Source organism: Dendrobates tinctorius, unplaced genomic scaffold, assembly GCF_039654945.1.
Source record: "Dendrobates tinctorius isolate UK_male_01 unplaced genomic scaffold, ASM3965494v1 ptg000021l, whole genome shotgun sequence".
NCBI classification, from domain to species: domain Eukaryota; kingdom Metazoa; phylum Chordata; class Amphibia; order Anura; family Dendrobatidae; genus Dendrobates; species Dendrobates tinctorius.
Genome location: NW_027361689.1, coordinates 16,463,827 through 16,481,707, shown reverse-complemented (window position 1 = coordinate 16,481,707; position 17,881 = coordinate 16,463,827). Strand labels below are relative to the sequence as shown.

The following is a 17,881-nucleotide window of genomic DNA, read 5'->3' as shown; positions in this document are numbered from 1 at the left end:
TCAGCTGCGTTTCACAGTACCAGCAAAGTCTATGAGATTTCAGAAATCTCATGCATGCACCTTTGTTCTTATTTCCTGACTCTTTGTCAGAGTGCTGAGTTTTTGCAATATGCAGCATATCACTTGTTTCAGCATTTTTGCATCGTTTTTCACAGTGCAAAAAACGCTGCAAAAAATGCAAGAATCAGGTTTTACTGCATTTTTGGTGCCAAAACCTGATGAAGTTGAATCAGATTTTTTTTTCGCACTAAACGTTATCAGCCTACAAAAGAGACAAATGTATCCTGAGAAAGACGCTATAAAAGAATGCAGCAAAACATGCTTTTTTTTTGTAAGCCACTTAAAATCTGCATTAAAAAAAAAAAACTCTGCAAAAACGCAATGTGTGAACACGCCTGTCTTGTCAGCCTAGTAAATGTCTAAAATCTTTAAACCAAGCACAACTTGTAAGCACTGTGTGTTGAGAAGAGAAATAAAAGTAAAATCTTTGACCCATTTTTAATAAATCTTTTTCTTTTTATCACTATATGCTTATCAGGCGCTCAGTGCACCTTGGCCGTGCTAATCCAAGTACATATCTTCAGGCTCTCTCTCCATTCATCATGCTTGATTCACTGAGTGGGAACCACAGGAGCCATCGCTGGCTCCACCTAAACTTGCGCATGCGCTGTAATGTAGAAGTACTTGCGTATGCACAGAAAAGCCATTATCCTGGAGTTATTCTGCAATCTGTTCTATGCCTGTACACTCATGAACTGAGCAAGAAGAGATTTCAATGGAAACACGTCTTACTCCTGTGGAGCCAATGCTGTCAATCAAGCAAGACCTATGGAGATACGGTAACTTGAAGGCATGTACATGTAATGGGGTACTCAACCGCTCAGCTGCATCCAAGGGACACCAAGCATCCAATAAAAGCAATGAAGTGATAGGTGATTAAAAATGAGCCAACAGATGTTGACATGAAAAGAAATTTGTTAGTGCCCTACAAGAGACGATTGGTTAAAATGGTCCATGCACACAGATGAATTATATCTCTCGTACTGATCAACATTTCAATTCCAAATTGAAGAAACACCTTCAAAACCCTACGAACGACCTATTTTGAAGCAAGTTTGCATGACTCCTACTCATTCTTTTCAGCTTGGTGACAGTTCCCACCAGAGATGTACAAAGCTCATTGTTACCAAGGAAAAGTTCAGATCCGAGGATCAGGAAAGCCTGTTCCAAAGGAAGGTTTTAGAATAAGTTTTTTTTTTTAATTTTCAAAATGAAACCAGTTCCTGTCCTTGGCACTAAATTTATGATTCATACTTGCAACCATAGTATAGACCAACATGTAACATGTAAACATGTAAAATACGGTACTGCAATTTTTAATGTTTTATAAGGACTTCAAAAATAGCACAAAAAGCACTAAGAAAGCAAATGTGTCTCATCTCCAGATAAGCAGAATTTCTTTGCCATTATATATTCATATTTGGAACAGGTCTCTCCTCTACTTATTTGCACAATGGAATCTTTGTAGAATTTCGTTCATGGGGCTCAAAACTATTAATGGTGCTGATGGGGTTTATCATTCAGGTTTTTGGGGTGGCAATCATTCTTGTATTCACGTCTTGGCATCCCTCCCAGACTTGTCAGCATGACTTCTGTACAGCTTATCAAAAAATCACGGACAGACAATATTCTTACGGATACATTGGAAAACCATAGTAAATCATTGTGATAAGTTCTACACGTCTGCAGCCCATAATTCAGTTATGAAGATATCAGCCGCTTTCTCTGTGACTTGCACAATGTTGAAAATTACAATAAAAATAATACGTATAACAGGAGGAACAGAAGTACTCAGGTGAATATAGTAAAAAATGAATCTTTATTTAGAACAGTAAATACATCAACAAGGTAACAAGCAAGATAATAAATATTACACCACCACAGGCTAAAAGCAGAAAGACTCAGAGTAACAAAAAGCCAACCTGCCCACAGGTGCATGAGAAACAGAGCGATCTATCTGTATGAAATGCAAGTGCACATGCAGAATCATCGAGGGCATTCTTGTGGATTTTAGGTAACAAATAAAACGTTGGTACCCTCGGATGTTTAGATATGAGGCCATCAAAGATCTGCTTAGTGATGACATTATTATCAAGGGCCTCCACAAGACTCGTCACATGGGTCTAAAAGGTCCTGCTCATACCCCTCTTGTACTTCCCTTGAGAAAGCGTGGTCGTTGACACGCGAAACGCGCGTTGGGGTCCTCATACACCTGGCCCTGGGTTCTTCTTGCCCCTGCTCTCGGTAAGTTCTCATCCCCCCTTATTTTCTGATTACTTTGATCAGATCATCTGACAACTTTTTTGCATAGTGCCTTGGGGTGTCCTTACTGTGGTGCATGATTCTGTACTATTACTATATTCACCTGAGTACTCCTGTTCCTCCTGTTATACATATGTATTGAAGTGGGTGTTTTGTTTCTCTCTCTAGGTGGGCTCAGTGTAGCCTCACCATTTTCTGACATTTGAGATGTCACTGAGGTATCTGTATATAATAAAAATAATCTGTACGAGTTTTTTTCAGCTTCAAAAAAAATCACGGACGTCTTACTTTTTTTATACGGAGAGGGCAAAAAAGTGCCTTATTTTTATGGATTGTCCTGGAGATTGCCCATCAACCTATCATTATCAGAGCTACTCATAAACAGGTTTCCGATCCTTGATCCACTATTCAAATGGACCGGAACCATTTATTATTTGTCATAAATAGGCTAAACTAGCTGAGCTCGTATGGCATCATGATATGGGTTATCCATGTTCATGAACCTCAATTTTTAACCAGGACAAAGAAGTGGTTACAAAAAGTATATTCCTCACATGAGTTCCCTTTAAGTCCTTTAATTACACAGACAAGATGTTAATTAAAACTTCTGTAATGCCTAATTTGCCCTTTTCTGTTGAAGAACTGAATACAACGTTCTTCATTCAGTTTGTATAGGTTAATTGAAATCTGCTCCATTGGTCTGAGCACTCTCAAACAATACCCTTCATTATGGGGTAAATTTCTGTATGTCCAAATAGGACTGGGTTCAAAATAAAATATTGTAATGCTGACCTATAGTGATCTAAATGGGACCGTACATGTTATATTAATTGACACTCTTGCCATAGAAAAATTTTTTTTTCATGTATGTCGATGGTTACCTTCAGCTAATTAAAAAAATTGTACCTTTATTAAAATGGCACGGAACATCTTCCTTCTATAGTTACTAACAGATGCTCTTGGAGTAATGTTGGAAACTCTAGTATATTAATAAGAGTATGGTGCCTAACTAGTGATCAACTTTTGATTGTTGTTGTTAAGGGACTTCTACAATTACTATTTTCAGCTTTCAAAAAATTATTTTAGAGCGCCGGCTGGTAGACAACCCTGTTTTAAAGGTGCACGTTAGTAGTAGTTCTGTCAGCAGATATCCGTGCCACACACAGGCACTCAACATGGGGTTTTGAAGCAAAGCAAACCTTAAAGAAGTTATCCATGATTCTTTTACATTTTTTTTTTACTAAAAACTAACAGACAGGTAATTGGAAACAGAGGCAATTACCTGCCTGTTCTTACCGGCGCTGGCTCACAGTGGTCACTGAAAGCTCCTGCCGGCAATTCTGCTATTTCACGTCAACAGAGCAACTCTTCTTCATCCAGGATTCTCCATCCACAGGGTGTGACTGCAGACATCATGCTGATTGACAGCCAGCTTTCCACAGTTAGGCAGCAGGGAGCTGGCTGTCAATCAACATGACGTCGGTAGTTACGCCCCGTCAACAGAGCAGAGTGGAAGGGAAGCCACTGCTGTGCCAACGTGATGTCAGAGGAACCCACTGAATCACCGGCAGAAGCGGTCTTTGTCGACAGAGACCTGCACTGCACTGGGCACAACTAGCAGGTAGTTGGCAACTACTTGACGGATATTCTAGGGATGTAGTGATATAATGAAATAGTTCCTGATAATTAGTTTAGGGCACCTTTCCTTTCACCTCTGGCATCATTTACCCAAGACTGTGATTCCACTCCTCATGCCCAACAGCTGCAATAGAAGAAGGTACTGTACAGAACACCAACCTACCTAAAGCCATTCCTGTTGTCAAGGACCAAGCAGCCCCTTACAAAAGACTTACTATAAAGAAACCATTGTAAAAGAAGCGGGAAGCGGTTTACTAGGATCCATTACAAACACTTATTGTTGCGTTCTTTCATGTGTTAACTGAAGGCAGTGATAAATTATGTGCCTGTTACTGGTACAATACACTAAAGGGAAAGGTGCCACCTACTCGAAGTGAAAACAGGACCATGCTTGTCATAGTCTCTACTTCTTCTGCCAATGCCAAGAAAACCTGAAGAAAAGACATGTAGGAACAACTCATCCATAACATTACAATGTAGTAGATGGCTCAGGGGGTTCCCACAGGAGAAGAGGGAAGGTTTACAACAGAATAATTGCACAGTAGCTCTAGCTTCAAGATTCGGCTTGATTATGGCGAAGACGTCTTACATCTTGGCTGAATATGTTATGTCAAATATAATGATCCTTCGTAAAGAAGAAGCAATTTTTTTCAATAATTTTGGAGGTCCAAGTGTAATTATTATTATTATTATTATGCATTTATATAGCGCCATTTATTCCATGGCGCTTTACATGTGAAAAGGGGGAAAATATAGACAAGTACAATAAACATGTGTGCCCACGTAGCGATTTTTAAGCGTTTTTGCAGCGATTTTCGGCGCGAAAACGTTTAAAAATCGTGTACAGAACCCCCCCCATGCATTCCTATGGCATTCCGCACATGTTTGACAAGTGTGACCAACCTGTCAATCACTTTCCAAGCGATGCTTCAAATCGCTTGGAAAGCGCTTGAATATCGCATGCGAAAATCGCGGCAAAATCGCGATCATAATCGCGATTTTGCGGAAAAAAACACGCGATTTCTGGGAAGGAGTCCGGTTTTTAGTGAGCGTTTTAAAACGCTACGTGGGCCCATAGCCTTAGACAAGGGACACACAAGTACAGAAGGAGAGAGGACCCTGCCCACGAGGGCTTATATACAACCTTCCCCAGTGCAGAAAGTGATGTCCGAATGTCTCCAGATTTTGGACAATAATATACAATTTTATCGGCACATGTAGATCCTACAATGTAGAACTTACGCCAACTTGGGATCTTTTACAATGAGTACAACCCACAGGGAAACACATTCTACAACCTTATAAAAGACTTCTTTATTGTATACTAGCTGAAGAGCCCGGTGTTGCCCGGGCATAGTAACTAACTACGGTTAGTTATAACAAATTATAATGATTATATCTATTTATATATATATATAAAGCTGAGTGTAGAATCCCGCCCACTCCGCATAGCCACATTCACTATAATGTCCCACATCATCCCGTCAGCTAGAGCTACTGGACTACTACCCCTAATATCCCACATCGTCCCGTCAGCCAGAGCCACCGGACTACTACCCCTAATATCCCTCATCATCCCGTCAAAGCCACTGGACTACTACCCCTAATATCCCACGTCAGCCAGAGCCACCGGACAATTACCACTAATATCCCACATCATCCCGTCAGACAGAGCCACCAGACAACTACCACTAACATCCCACATCATCCCATCACAGCCGCCGGACTACTACCCCTAATATCCCACATCATCCAGTCAGCCAGAGTCACCAGACTACTACCCCTAATATCCCATATCATCCCGTCAGCCAGAGCCACCTGACTACTACCCTTAATATCCCACATCATCCCGTCAGCCAGAGCCGCCGGACTACTACCACTAATATCCCACATCATCCCATCACAGCCGCCGGACTACTACCCCTAATATCCAACATCATCCCTTCAGCCAGAGCCGCTGGACTACTACCCCTAATATCCCATATCATTCCGTCAGCCACAGCCACCGGACTACTACCCTTAATATCTCACATCATCCCGACAGCCAGAGCCACCAGACAACTACCACTTATATCCCACATCATCCCATCAGCCAGAGCCACCGGACTACTACCCCTAATATCCCACATCATCCCGTCAGCCAGAGCCACCGGACTACTACCCCTAATATCCCACATCATCCCGTCAGCCAGAGCCACCGAACTACTACCCCTAATATCCCACATCTTCCCATCAGCCTGGGGTCAGAACCAGAACACTGAGTGGAACGGTCGTAACTTCCATACCGGGGATCCCTTTAAGAGAGGCCTGGCGTCAGAACCAGAGCACTGAGTGGATTTGCCTTGACTTCTATACCAATGATCCCTTTAATAGAAGCCTGGGATGAGAATCAGAGTGCTGCGGGATTTACCCTAACTTCCATACCGGAGATCCCTTTAAGAGAGGCCTGGGGTCAGTACCAAAGCGCAGAGTGGATTTGCCCTCACTTTCATACCGGGGATCCCTTTAAGAGGGGCCTTGGGTCAGAACCAGAGCGCTGAGTGGATTTGCCAAACTTCCATACCGGGGATCCCTTTAAGAGAGCCTGGGATCAGAACCAGAGCGCTGAGTGGATTTGCCCTGACTTGCAATCAATGATCCCTTTAATAGAACCCTGGGGTCAGAATCAGAGTGCTGAGGGATTTGCTCTAACTTCCATACAGCAGATCCCTTTAAGAGAGCCTGGGGTCACTACCAGAGCATTTTAAGGCAATTGCCCTGACTTCCATACCGAGGATCCCTTTAAGTGAGGCCTGGGATCTAAACCACAGCCCTGGATGGATTTGCCCTGACTTCCATACCGGAGATCCCTTTAAGAAAGGTCTGGGGTCATTACCAATGCGCAGAGTGGATTTGCCCTAACTTCCATACCAATGATCCCTTTAAGAGACCCTGGGGTCAGAACCACAGAGCTCAGTGGAATGGTCCTAACTTCCATACCGAGAATCCCTTTAAGGGAGGCATGGGGTCAAAAACAGAGCGCTGGATGGATTTGCTCTGACTTCCATACCAATGATCCCTTTAAGAGGGAAGATGTGCCTATAGGATAGAGGATGTGTGATGGGTATATGGGCACGGGAGGGGGGATTCATTTCTGTCATGTGTTCTCTGCTCCTTTCTGGGGTCAGACAATGGCTGGGAGCTTATGTTCCTGGGGATGCTAGATTTCTCCCCCCATGTCAGTGACTGCTGAGGTGTTGTCAAGTGGGAAAACTTGCTCATAGCAACCAATCACAGCTCAGTTTCTTTTAACTAGCTCTGGTGAAATGAGAGATGCTTCGTGATTGGTTGGTGATACACATACACACACACACACACACACACATTGAGTTTTATATATAGAGGTTAGAAGGTAATGTAACTACATACAAGGCTAGAGCATAGATGTATGTTTTTACTCGGAATAGACGGGATAGATGCGTCCTTCCCAATTACACCTCTATCAAGCAGTGAATCCCGATATTGCTTTAAAGGGGTTGTCTACCTTCAGAAAACTATGGGCTATAATCTGTAGTAGTTACCTCAGTCTCTGTTTGTTTGCAGTGCTTAAGTCACATTAACAACGCTGCAGCCAATCAGTGAGTTCAGTGGCGCATGCCAGCTGTGCATGCACAGCAGCTGGGTTTAGTGATTGGCTGCAGTTCCGTAAACATAATATGCAGACAAACAGCAGACACCGAAAGCGGTGGCAGAGACTGAACTCAGTACCCGGGAAGGGGAAATAATAATTTTCAGAAAGGATACAACCTATTTTAGGATAATACATTGTTTCTTAAATAGAATCTAAGCAGAGCTCTGCGACTTTAATTGAAGCCTGGGGCTATTGTTCAGAAAACCTTTATTCTTCCTTCCTTCTCCCTATGATTAGGACTCTAGAGATATTTTGGCATCTGTACACCCTCTTTTACCCAATCCTTCCACCCAATTTTTGTTTTATCCTTTTTTGGGACCTTCTTTTATAAGCTATGGGACCTATACAATCCCCCATGAACAAGTGTCTCTTTCTAGCAGGGAACATCTCATAAAGAAGCACAAACAAAAAAAGGAAACATCGGGCTACCATAATAGAAAAATACTTGGACTAGTAATCTCCTAAATGGTCCTTTGTGACTAGTTCTCTATATCCACAAGAAAGAAGACAACATGGATACATACAATTGAACTCAACTGGTCATATGGGCCCAAAACATGATCATGTATCTTTTTTTAACCTCGCCCCATCTTGCTCTTCACTTTCTACCTTTCCTCCCCCACTTTCTATAGTTGAAAATTAAAGTTGGCAAATGTTCAAAAAAAAATATTTAAAAAAAAGTGGTGGCACTGACCATTGGGCAGGAGTAGGCTTTACTATATTAAAGGGGTTGTCTGGTCTTAGGCTACAATATGGAATGGATGTGAAAAGTGTAACCTATTGGCTTCGTCTACAAAAGGTTAACATAAGGAAATCAACTTAAAGGGGTTGTCTGGCATCAGGCTACAAGTTTTCAGTTACTCAATGTCACTACAGACTTGTGAACCCCCACAACGTGAGCACTGTGTTCTGTTGGGATTCTCTGATGCCGGGAGTGGGCGGTCATATAACCACAATTATGTGACTTACATACAGTACTTCCCATCACATTCCAACTAAACGTGTCTGGCCTCACTCTATACACTTGCATTGAGCGAGGCCAAACACTTCTAGTTGGTATGTGATTGCATGTATGCAAATCACAAACCCGTTGCTCCTGGTGCAGGAGAACCCTCACAGCACGCAAAATGAAGATTCACAAGCCTGCAGTCATGAAGAGTGACTGCAGACTGGTAGCCCGATGCCAGACAACCCCTTTAAGTTAATAGCCTGATATTAAACCTCTGTACAGGAAGCCACTTGGTTAAGTTTTTCACATCTGATCCATAATACGGGTTACCAGCTTTGTAGGCATGATTTTTTGCAAATAATTACTCATTCCCTTATGAGACTTTCCAGTAGTGCCGCCTCGGTGGGTACGAATCCTAGCAAACTCACTGGGGCGATGTCTTAGTGGTAAACCTTGGCTGAGACATTTTGTAGAAATCTAGCATGAAATTAATTGATTTTCTTTTTTTACCCATTTTCTAACATATTCTAAACTTAGCAATATCTATTATTCTACTTTCCTATAAAAGGTTTCCATTTCTGGACCCTGGCAGATTGCATACATATTCCATTTCATATGTGGTTCTGTAATTAGCCGCACACTATACAGGAGGCAGAAGGTCAAGCGCGGATAATTCTTCCTTAGCGGAAACCGATGGACTTCCAGAGCTTTCTCACACAATGCATGTGTGTGTCATGTAACAGAGACTTATTATTCACAGCAAACACCTTCCGCGCCCTGCATCTCCATATAAAGGGTGAAATATTAACAAGAGCCCAGGAGCACAAATCACGGGCTAGAAAATATTCTCCGAAGGGCAAAGGTTAAGCAGCAAAGCGGTAATGAAAGTCTCAGGCGGAAGATACTGGATCTCATAATCAGTATTTAATCATTCGGGGCATTGCATGAAGAATAGAAGTCTATAAATGAAATATAGGATATGTATCTGCACATAATTTAGATTGTAAGCTCTTGGTTTCCCTTCCCACGGTAGATTTTTTATGCGCTGCATTATGGAAACTTTATTTTCGAATGAGATTCGTAAGAAATCTTATACTCACGTTGCGGAAAATAATTGCAGCGTAAATCGCCCGTCAATGTGAATATGAAATCCGCATTAGGACAACGTGTGCTGCCGCCATTACCGCCGATTTCACTCTTTGAAACGCGCAGCTTTGCCACAAACATTTCCGCTACAAAATCAGCAGCGGATTTTATCCGCAGGATTCTCTGCCCCTTGTGTTCAGTCTGGTGGCCTATACACAATCTTGAAAGATATGTATTTAAAACGTTCCATAAGTTGTGAAACAAGCCACGATGATGTAGTCAGTCTGACAACAGCTACGAAACAGACTGCAGAAAGCCGCCTTAGGCTACGATGAGTATTGGCAGCAGATTTTTCTTCTGAAAACGCCGGCGTGTTGGCAGGAAAAACGCTACACAAAATACTTGCGTTTGTGCAGCGTTTTTATGTGTGTTTTGATGTGTTTTTTTTACCCATCCATTTGAATGGGTTGGAAAACGCTGAAAGAATTAATATTCTGCAGATTTGAAAATTAAAAAAAACAAAAAAAAACCCTTAAATGATTCAAATCCACAAGGCAAAAAATAGGCAGCATGTGCACGAGATTACAGATATCTCATTCACTTTGCTGATACTGTAAAACGCCTTTTTTTCAGCTGTTTAAACAGCAAACACACCACATGTGAACAGGCTCAAATCATTGTGGGTGTCGAAAGGTAGTGGTTTGATGACAATTTCTTCTTCTTCTGGACCTCAGGTTAAGGGTGTGTGCACACGCTGCAGATTCTGCTGCGGATCTGCATCGGTTTTGGCCCTGCTGCTGCGGTGTAAAGTACCAGAAAAACAAAAAACGCTGTGCACATGCTGCTGATTTTTCCGCACAGATTTGCTGTGGTTTCAAATCTGCAGCATGTCAATTCTTTGCGCGGAATCCGCAGCAGTTTGGCACCTGCTCCATTGTAGAGGTGTCAAACCGCAGGGGAAAACACAGGTCTTTTGACCTGCGGATTTTGCCAAATCCGCTGCACAATCCGCAACGTGTGCACTTACCCTAAGGCTCCATTCACACAGCTGTTGTAGATGTCAGTGTGCTGATCCGTGCGTTCGACCCTTAAGTTTCAGAGCACATCCTATTCCCATCTGTTTTGTGGCTCAAACTCAGACATTCAAGTCTATGAGGATTGATTAAAAAACAGATGAAAAAATTAGACATACTTTGTACATCAGTTTTCAATCTAGGTTTCATCCGTTCTTAAGTAATAATATAATAATAACAATCTTTAATTTATATAGCGCTAACATATTCCGCAGCGCTTTACAGTTGCACACATTAAGTGATTTATTGCTAAAAATCTATGGATCAATCTTTAGACAGTCTACCTGCTTCAGTTATTAAAACAGATAAGGCCGATTTCATACTTTACAGGGATAGCCACACCATCAGATGCAGAGACATATGAAGGGTCAGGCTCCAACTTTTTGAGATGAGATGCATCACAGAAATACATTGTGTGTGCTTTAGCAACTGTTTAAGATGCTGTAACGTCTAAGTGACAATCAGTCTAAAAAGGTTCCCTAGGACATAATTGACCGAAAGTGCTATATGCACCATACCTTCTCAGCTATACACAGAGGTATACATGGAAATCAGGTGTCCCCAAGGTCCAAATTGACCAGCAACATGGGCCCCCTTCTTGCCATTAAACAATCCACTGGATGACTGATCGTGCAGTGGGGGTCCTATAGGGGTGAGACGAGAGAGCCCTTACCCCATCTATCTGCTTAGGCTACTTTCACACTAGCGTCGTGCGACGCATGTTGCCCTGCGTCGGGGCAACGTAGCGTCGCACGTTGTGAAAGTTTTTCAATGCATCCGCTGCCCCATTGAAATGTCCAGGGAGGAGGCGGAGTTTCGGCCGCGCATGCGCGGTCGAAAATGGCGGACACGACGCACAAAAAAAGTTACATGTAACGTTTTTGTGTGCGTCGCTGCCGCCAAAACATGACGCATCCGTCGCACGACGGATGCGATGTGTGCCCATACGTCGCAATGCGTCGCTAACACAAGTCTATGGAGAAAAAACGCATCCTGCGGGCAACTTTGCAGGATGCGTTTTTTCTCCAAAACGACGCATTGCGACGTGCGTCGCACGACGCTAATGTGAAAGTAGCCTAAGATGCCATTGTTGAAGTTCACCACTGCACCTGAGGGGTTAAGCTGTCAATATCAAGGCTAGCTCCAACTGGAGAAGTTACTGACAAGTGCCAGATGTGGAAACCAGCCAGCACATGTCAGGTATACAGCGGACTCCCGACTTCTGCCATACATATACACCGCATGTCTAGGAGAAGTGGGCAGACCCAAGGCTGAAATATTGACTCCAGACTTATGGCCCCCATTGCAATCACGTGGCCGGCCACCATTCGTGTTCCACCTCTGGATACACACACCACACTAGAGCCGGACTACCAAACGTTCCTCATAGCTCGCCATATTTGCACTAGAGCTCTGCAGGCATCCACTCAGAATAATGGATTTCCACTAATGATTGATGTTGAACCGCTAGCAGGTCTGCTGTATTAAAAAGGAGCAGTTCTTTGGCTGCTAATACCTGGTTGTGGGGTCCACACACCTAGCTGGAGAGTACATAGGTGAAACTCCTAATAATGGTGGACAAATACAGAAGAGGGAGGACCCCTGTGCAAGAACAATATACAGTATGGGCTCTTTGCAGCCCAATAGCTCATCATCACAATCCCAACTGCTTTGGAAGTGTCAATGGCCCCCTTACTTTTTTAGCCCTTGTGCTGCACAGGTTGCACCAATGGTATGTCCGTCCCTGACTTCTAGAAGGAGATTATGACAATCAAGAACAAATCGAGCGATGAGGGTTTTTTGTACCTTGTCTTTGTTTGAGCGCGCCTAAGTCACTCAGTTAGCACCCGAGTATGCTCAGATAGCACCTTATCTTAGCACGTTCACTTATCACTACATTGCACTAAATAACAGAATGAACTGTAAAACCCTTCATTCACTGGGTGCAAAGGTGTGACTAGCTAGCACTTCTGTGCTGGTGCAAATCTTTTCTAAGGCCTCATTCACACATCCCGTTTAAACACATACTTGAAAAAATGGTACCGGTGTCATCAGTGTTTGGTCTGTGTGTCCGTTTTTACCATCCTTGTTTCATTAGTGGATAAGGGTCTTTTCACATTGCGTATTGCCACACACTCGGTGGCCAGTGCGCTCCGTTGTGCATCATTTTTTTGGTGCATACACCTACTGGAGCCGGACAACAAGATGTAGTTTACTACATCTGGGTGTCCACCTCCAATAGGCGTATACACCCGAAAATGATGCACGACGGAGGGCACGTTCACTCTGTCAGCACCATTATATTCTAGACGTCCGAATCCCATTTTGCTAGGGGCTCGGATGTAAGCCCCGACGGGGCCACCGAGCATATAACAAAACGCAATGTGAAAGCAACCTAAATACAGTCATGGCCGAAAGTGTTGGCACCCATGAAATTGTTCCAGAAAATGAAGTATTTCTCCTAGAAAATTATAGCAGTTCCAAATGTTTTGCTATACACATGTATATTTTCTTGGTGTATATTGGAACAACACAAAAAAAGCAGACAAAAAAAGGCACATTGGACATAATTTCACACAAAACTCCAAAAATGGACCTAACAAAATTGTTGGAACCTTTCCAAATTTGTGGGTCAACAACTTTGTTTCAAGCATGTGATGCTTGATCAAACTCACCTGTGGCAAGGAAAAGCTGAGGGCAATATGAAAATCACACCTGAACCCGGATATAAATGGAAGAAGTGGTCTCAATCTTTGCATTGTGTGTGTCACAGTAAGCATGGAGAACAGAAAGGGAACTGCCTGAGGACTTGAGATCCAAAATTGTTGAAAAATATCGCCAATCTCAAGGTTACAAGTCCATCTCCAGAGATTTTGAGTTTCCTTTTTCCATGGTGGACAACTTAATGAAGAAGTTTACAACCCATGGCATTGTAGCTAATCTTCCTGGACATGGACAGCAGAGAAAAACTGATTAAAGGCTGCAACGCATGATAGTCTGGATGGTGGATAAGCAGCCCCAATCAACTTCCAAAGAAATTCAAGCTGTCCTGCAGGCTCAGAGTGCATTAGTTTCAGCGCGAACAATCTGTGGACATTTGAATGACAAGAAACACTATGGCAGGAGGAGACCCAGGAGGACAGTACTCCTGACACAGAGGCATAAAAAAGCTAGACTGCAGTTTGCCAAAACATACGTGAATAAGCCAAAATCCTTTTGTGAAAGTGTCTTGTGGACAGATGAGACGAAGATTCAGCTTTTGGTAAAGCACATCACTCTACTGTTTACCGACAACGGAATGAGACCTTCAAAGAAAATAATACAGTGCCTACAGTTAAATATGGTGGAGATTCAAAGATGTTTTGGGGTTGTTTTGCTGCCTCTGGAACTGGGTGCCTTGACTGTGTTCAAGGTATCATGAAATCTGAAGATTACAAAAGAATTTTGGGTCGCAATATAGTGTCCGAAAGCTAGCATTGCATCCTAGGTCATGGATTTTGCAGCAGGACAATGACCCCAAACATACCTCACAAAGAACGTAGAAATGGATGGAAACAAAGCGCTGGAGACTTTTGAAGTGGCCAGCATAGAGAGAGATCTTAAAATTGCTCTTGGGAGAAGGCATCCTTCAAATATGAGAGACCTGGACCAGTTTGCAAAACAAGAGTGGTCCAAAATTCCAGCGGAGAGCTGTAAGAAGCTTGTTGCTGATTATAGGAAGTGATTGATTGCAGTTATTTATTCAAAAGGGTGCAACCAAATATTAAGTTGAGGGTACCAACAATTTTGTCCGACTATTTTTGAGGTTTTGTGGAGAAATTATGTCCAATGTGCCCTTTTTTCTCTTTTTTTTGTGTCGTTCCAATACACAGAAAGGAAATATACAAGTGTAATTGCAATAGTTTTCCGGGAGAAATGCTACATTTTCTAGAACAATTTCATTGGTGCCAACACTGTCAGATATGACGGTATATTACAAGGCTTCTCCTATACTTTGCAATGTTAAACAAGGACTGTACACGGATTCCATCCCTGTGCTGTGCGTGTTTTTCATGAACCCATAAACTTGTATTGGTACTTTTCATCTGTGTTGTTGAAGAAAAATGGTCATTCCTCCATGAGTTTGGCGAGGACATACAGTCAGTGTAAAAACACGGAGCCTGTACCGATAACCATCGGGAGATTTATTACACACAGTGTCCACGTTTGTGACAGGCGCTGCCCATGTATGAGGCATTATTAGAGCATTATCCTATAACATATGCTCGATTAACCCTTCTTTGCCTTGGTTCAGGGCTCCATGCTAATGGCAGCAGATGGAGATCTGTTCACTCTGGTAACCACATAAGACACCTAATAACGATGAAATAATACAATATAACGTTATAGACATGTTTCTATAGCAGCAGCTTAACTAATGCAGGTGCCCAGAGGTAGAGACAGATGGCACAAGTCCTAACAGAACCAGAGAATATGCTCAAGTAACCCTGCCAGTATCTGTACTGTCTCTGCTGCAGCTAAAGTCTCAGATAAACAATAACCTTTTGCTTTGACACTATAGAATAATGCTACTATCACTAGTAGTATTACTACTACTGCTACCACCACTAGTATTACTACCAATAGTATTACTACCACTAGTATTACTACTACAATTACTATTACTACCATCACCACTATTAATACCACTACTAGTACTATCTCCACTAGTGTTATTGCTACTACCACTAGTATTACTAATACCACCACTAGTATTACTATCACTAGTATTGTTACCACTACTCCTAGTATTACTACTATCACCACTAGTATTACTACTACCGCCGATAACACTAGTATTACTACCACTAGTATTACTATCACCACTGGTATTACTACTACCATCACCACTACTAGTACTACTATCTCCACTAGTGTTATTGCTACTACCACTAGTATTACTAATACCACCACTAGTATTACTATCACTAGTATTGCTACTACTACTCCTAGTATTACTACTACCGCCGCTAACACTAGTATTACTACTATTATTACCACTGGTATTACTACTACCACCACCACTATTACTACCACTACCATTACTACCACTATTACCTTACCACTAGTATTACTACTACTACTCCATACCTGCATGCACATAGCAAAATATCCAGAGGTGGTATGAGCCTCAAGGAAAAGTGAACTACAGCCTTGACATATAAGACATGCTCAGTTAACCCTTTCTGCCACAATTCAGCATTGCCTTAACAGCCTATGGAGTAGATTAACCCTTTATTACTGTACATCACAAATGCACACTGATGCTCAGGACATCTTGTGCCAGCAATACAAATTGTCATCTAACACCAGTATAACCAAAGTGGGCTCCGAGGAGCAGCGACAGGTGGGATATCCAAGACTGGGTTCACACGTTGCATATTTGATATGGATTTATTACAACTTAAATGCACAGAATTTTGCAGTAGCGGCAAAGTTAATGAATTATAACTTAATGTCCTGCACCTCGTATTCGGTTTTGGTGCAGAATCTGAGCAGAAATTGGCTTTTGGTCCGTTTGTTTTCTCTCCACAATCATATGAATTTCCATTCTTTTCCCATATGGATCTCACCCATTAAATTTCAATCTGCAGATTTAACCGGCATTGTTTTGTTATAAAAACCCTACACATAGTAACATGCCCGAATCATCTGTGCAAAAGCTCTCAGTCTAGAAATCCGAGTGTAAAATCCACACCGAGGGTATGCAACGTGTGAACCACAGAATAGCTCCGATGTGTAAAATCCGCTCCGTTAACCCTTTTCTGTGCCATCATGACAACCCTAGAGCCAGCACTTACGGGTGAACTGATTAACCCTTCCTTGCAACATTGATGCGTACAGCTGCTAATATCATTCACACTATTCTACCACCTATACAGTAAAACTAGTAAAACTAAAGTGGGTTCCTGGACGACAGATCCCAAACCAAGCAAACTACATAATAGCCTGTATGTATATGGATCGTATATTATGTATATATTTGTGCTCAGTTAACCCTTTCTACGTTAATGTATCACCAAAGCCAGGAGTTACGGATTGGGCTGGTTAACCCTTTCCAGTGTCCCCATAGCGCCGACCTATTTCCCCGACTCTTTATGATCCAAAAAGGAACCGGCAAATACGAAGTACGTCTGTGAAGAAGAGCTGACAATCTACATTATAAGCATGGAAGTCCAACACTTACCAGCTGTCTTCGCCTCTCCTCTCTTCAAGTTCCTTCTTGCTAGTTACTTAGTATCTGGGTCGCTTCCGCAAGCCGACAGCCCCGAGACATCGATCAAATATCCTTCTCATCAGTGGGCAGAAAGAGGAAATGAGATGTGGGGCGTGGGCATCCAACAATCTCACACCAGTGATGATGATGGTAACAGTGATACAAAGTTCACAGAGCTGCTGTGTTCAGAGGGAGCCCTGTCCCTAGCTGGCTGCAGACAGGCACTGAGCTGCTGTCAATCACAGGGATAGTGCATAGTAAAGAGGCAGGCCACTAATGTAATATTACAATAGAGCACACCACGCTGCCAGACGGGGGGCGGCCTGGAATTAGGAAATAAGCTCTTGATTACTGCACCGCCTGGTAGACTGTTAAAGGGCTCCTAATGGTTTTTTTTGCGAATGACATAAGATCAGTGAGGCCTTGAGCATTAGGTGCCCTGGAGCTATTTGCTGCTTCTTGGAATTGTGCTTCTCTGCTCTAGATTAGGCTTGGTGCATTCCACTAAGTAGTAGAAGGTGGAGCTGCTGGGAGTGGAAGGAGGATGGGAGTTGCTTCTTCTGCTGTAGGCAGAGGTCCATGTACTCACCATGATATTTCATACAGCCATCTATGAAGTGCTCCGGTTTCTCCCCTGTGAGGCTCCCTCTAGTGATTTACTAATAAAGATCACATTGTATGGTAAACACTAGAAGCAGCTGGTTACTTATTAGATCACATGTTGCAGTTTGTGCAGGAAAGGCAGAAAGAAGCGGTATACAGAAGCCAGGAGCCAGCACTTCTGGATACTTTGTATCATTGCTGGCAGGACTGTGCAATGCTACAAAAGTGAGGACATTATTAAAGAAAGGGACCATGATAGGAGGACATTATTACAGGACGGGGGA

At 42.6% G+C, this 17,881-nt stretch overlaps 1 protein-coding gene across 8 annotated transcripts in view; it reads right to left on the bottom strand.

Annotated features, from left to right (window-relative positions):
* HPCAL1 (hippocalcin like 1) overlaps positions 1-17,653 on the bottom strand; it is a 290,362-nt gene extending 272,709 nt beyond the window's left edge. For 3 of the 8 annotated variants that reach the window (XM_073568219.1, XM_073568216.1, XM_073568221.1), the window contains exon 1: positions 16,965-17,572. The gene's annotated coding sequence lies outside the window, so the exon portion shown is untranslated. The other 5 variants (XM_073568222.1, XM_073568223.1, XM_073568218.1 and 2 more) reach the window with 4 other exon arrangements.
* Between the last annotated feature and the right edge of the window lie 228 nt (positions 17,654-17,881).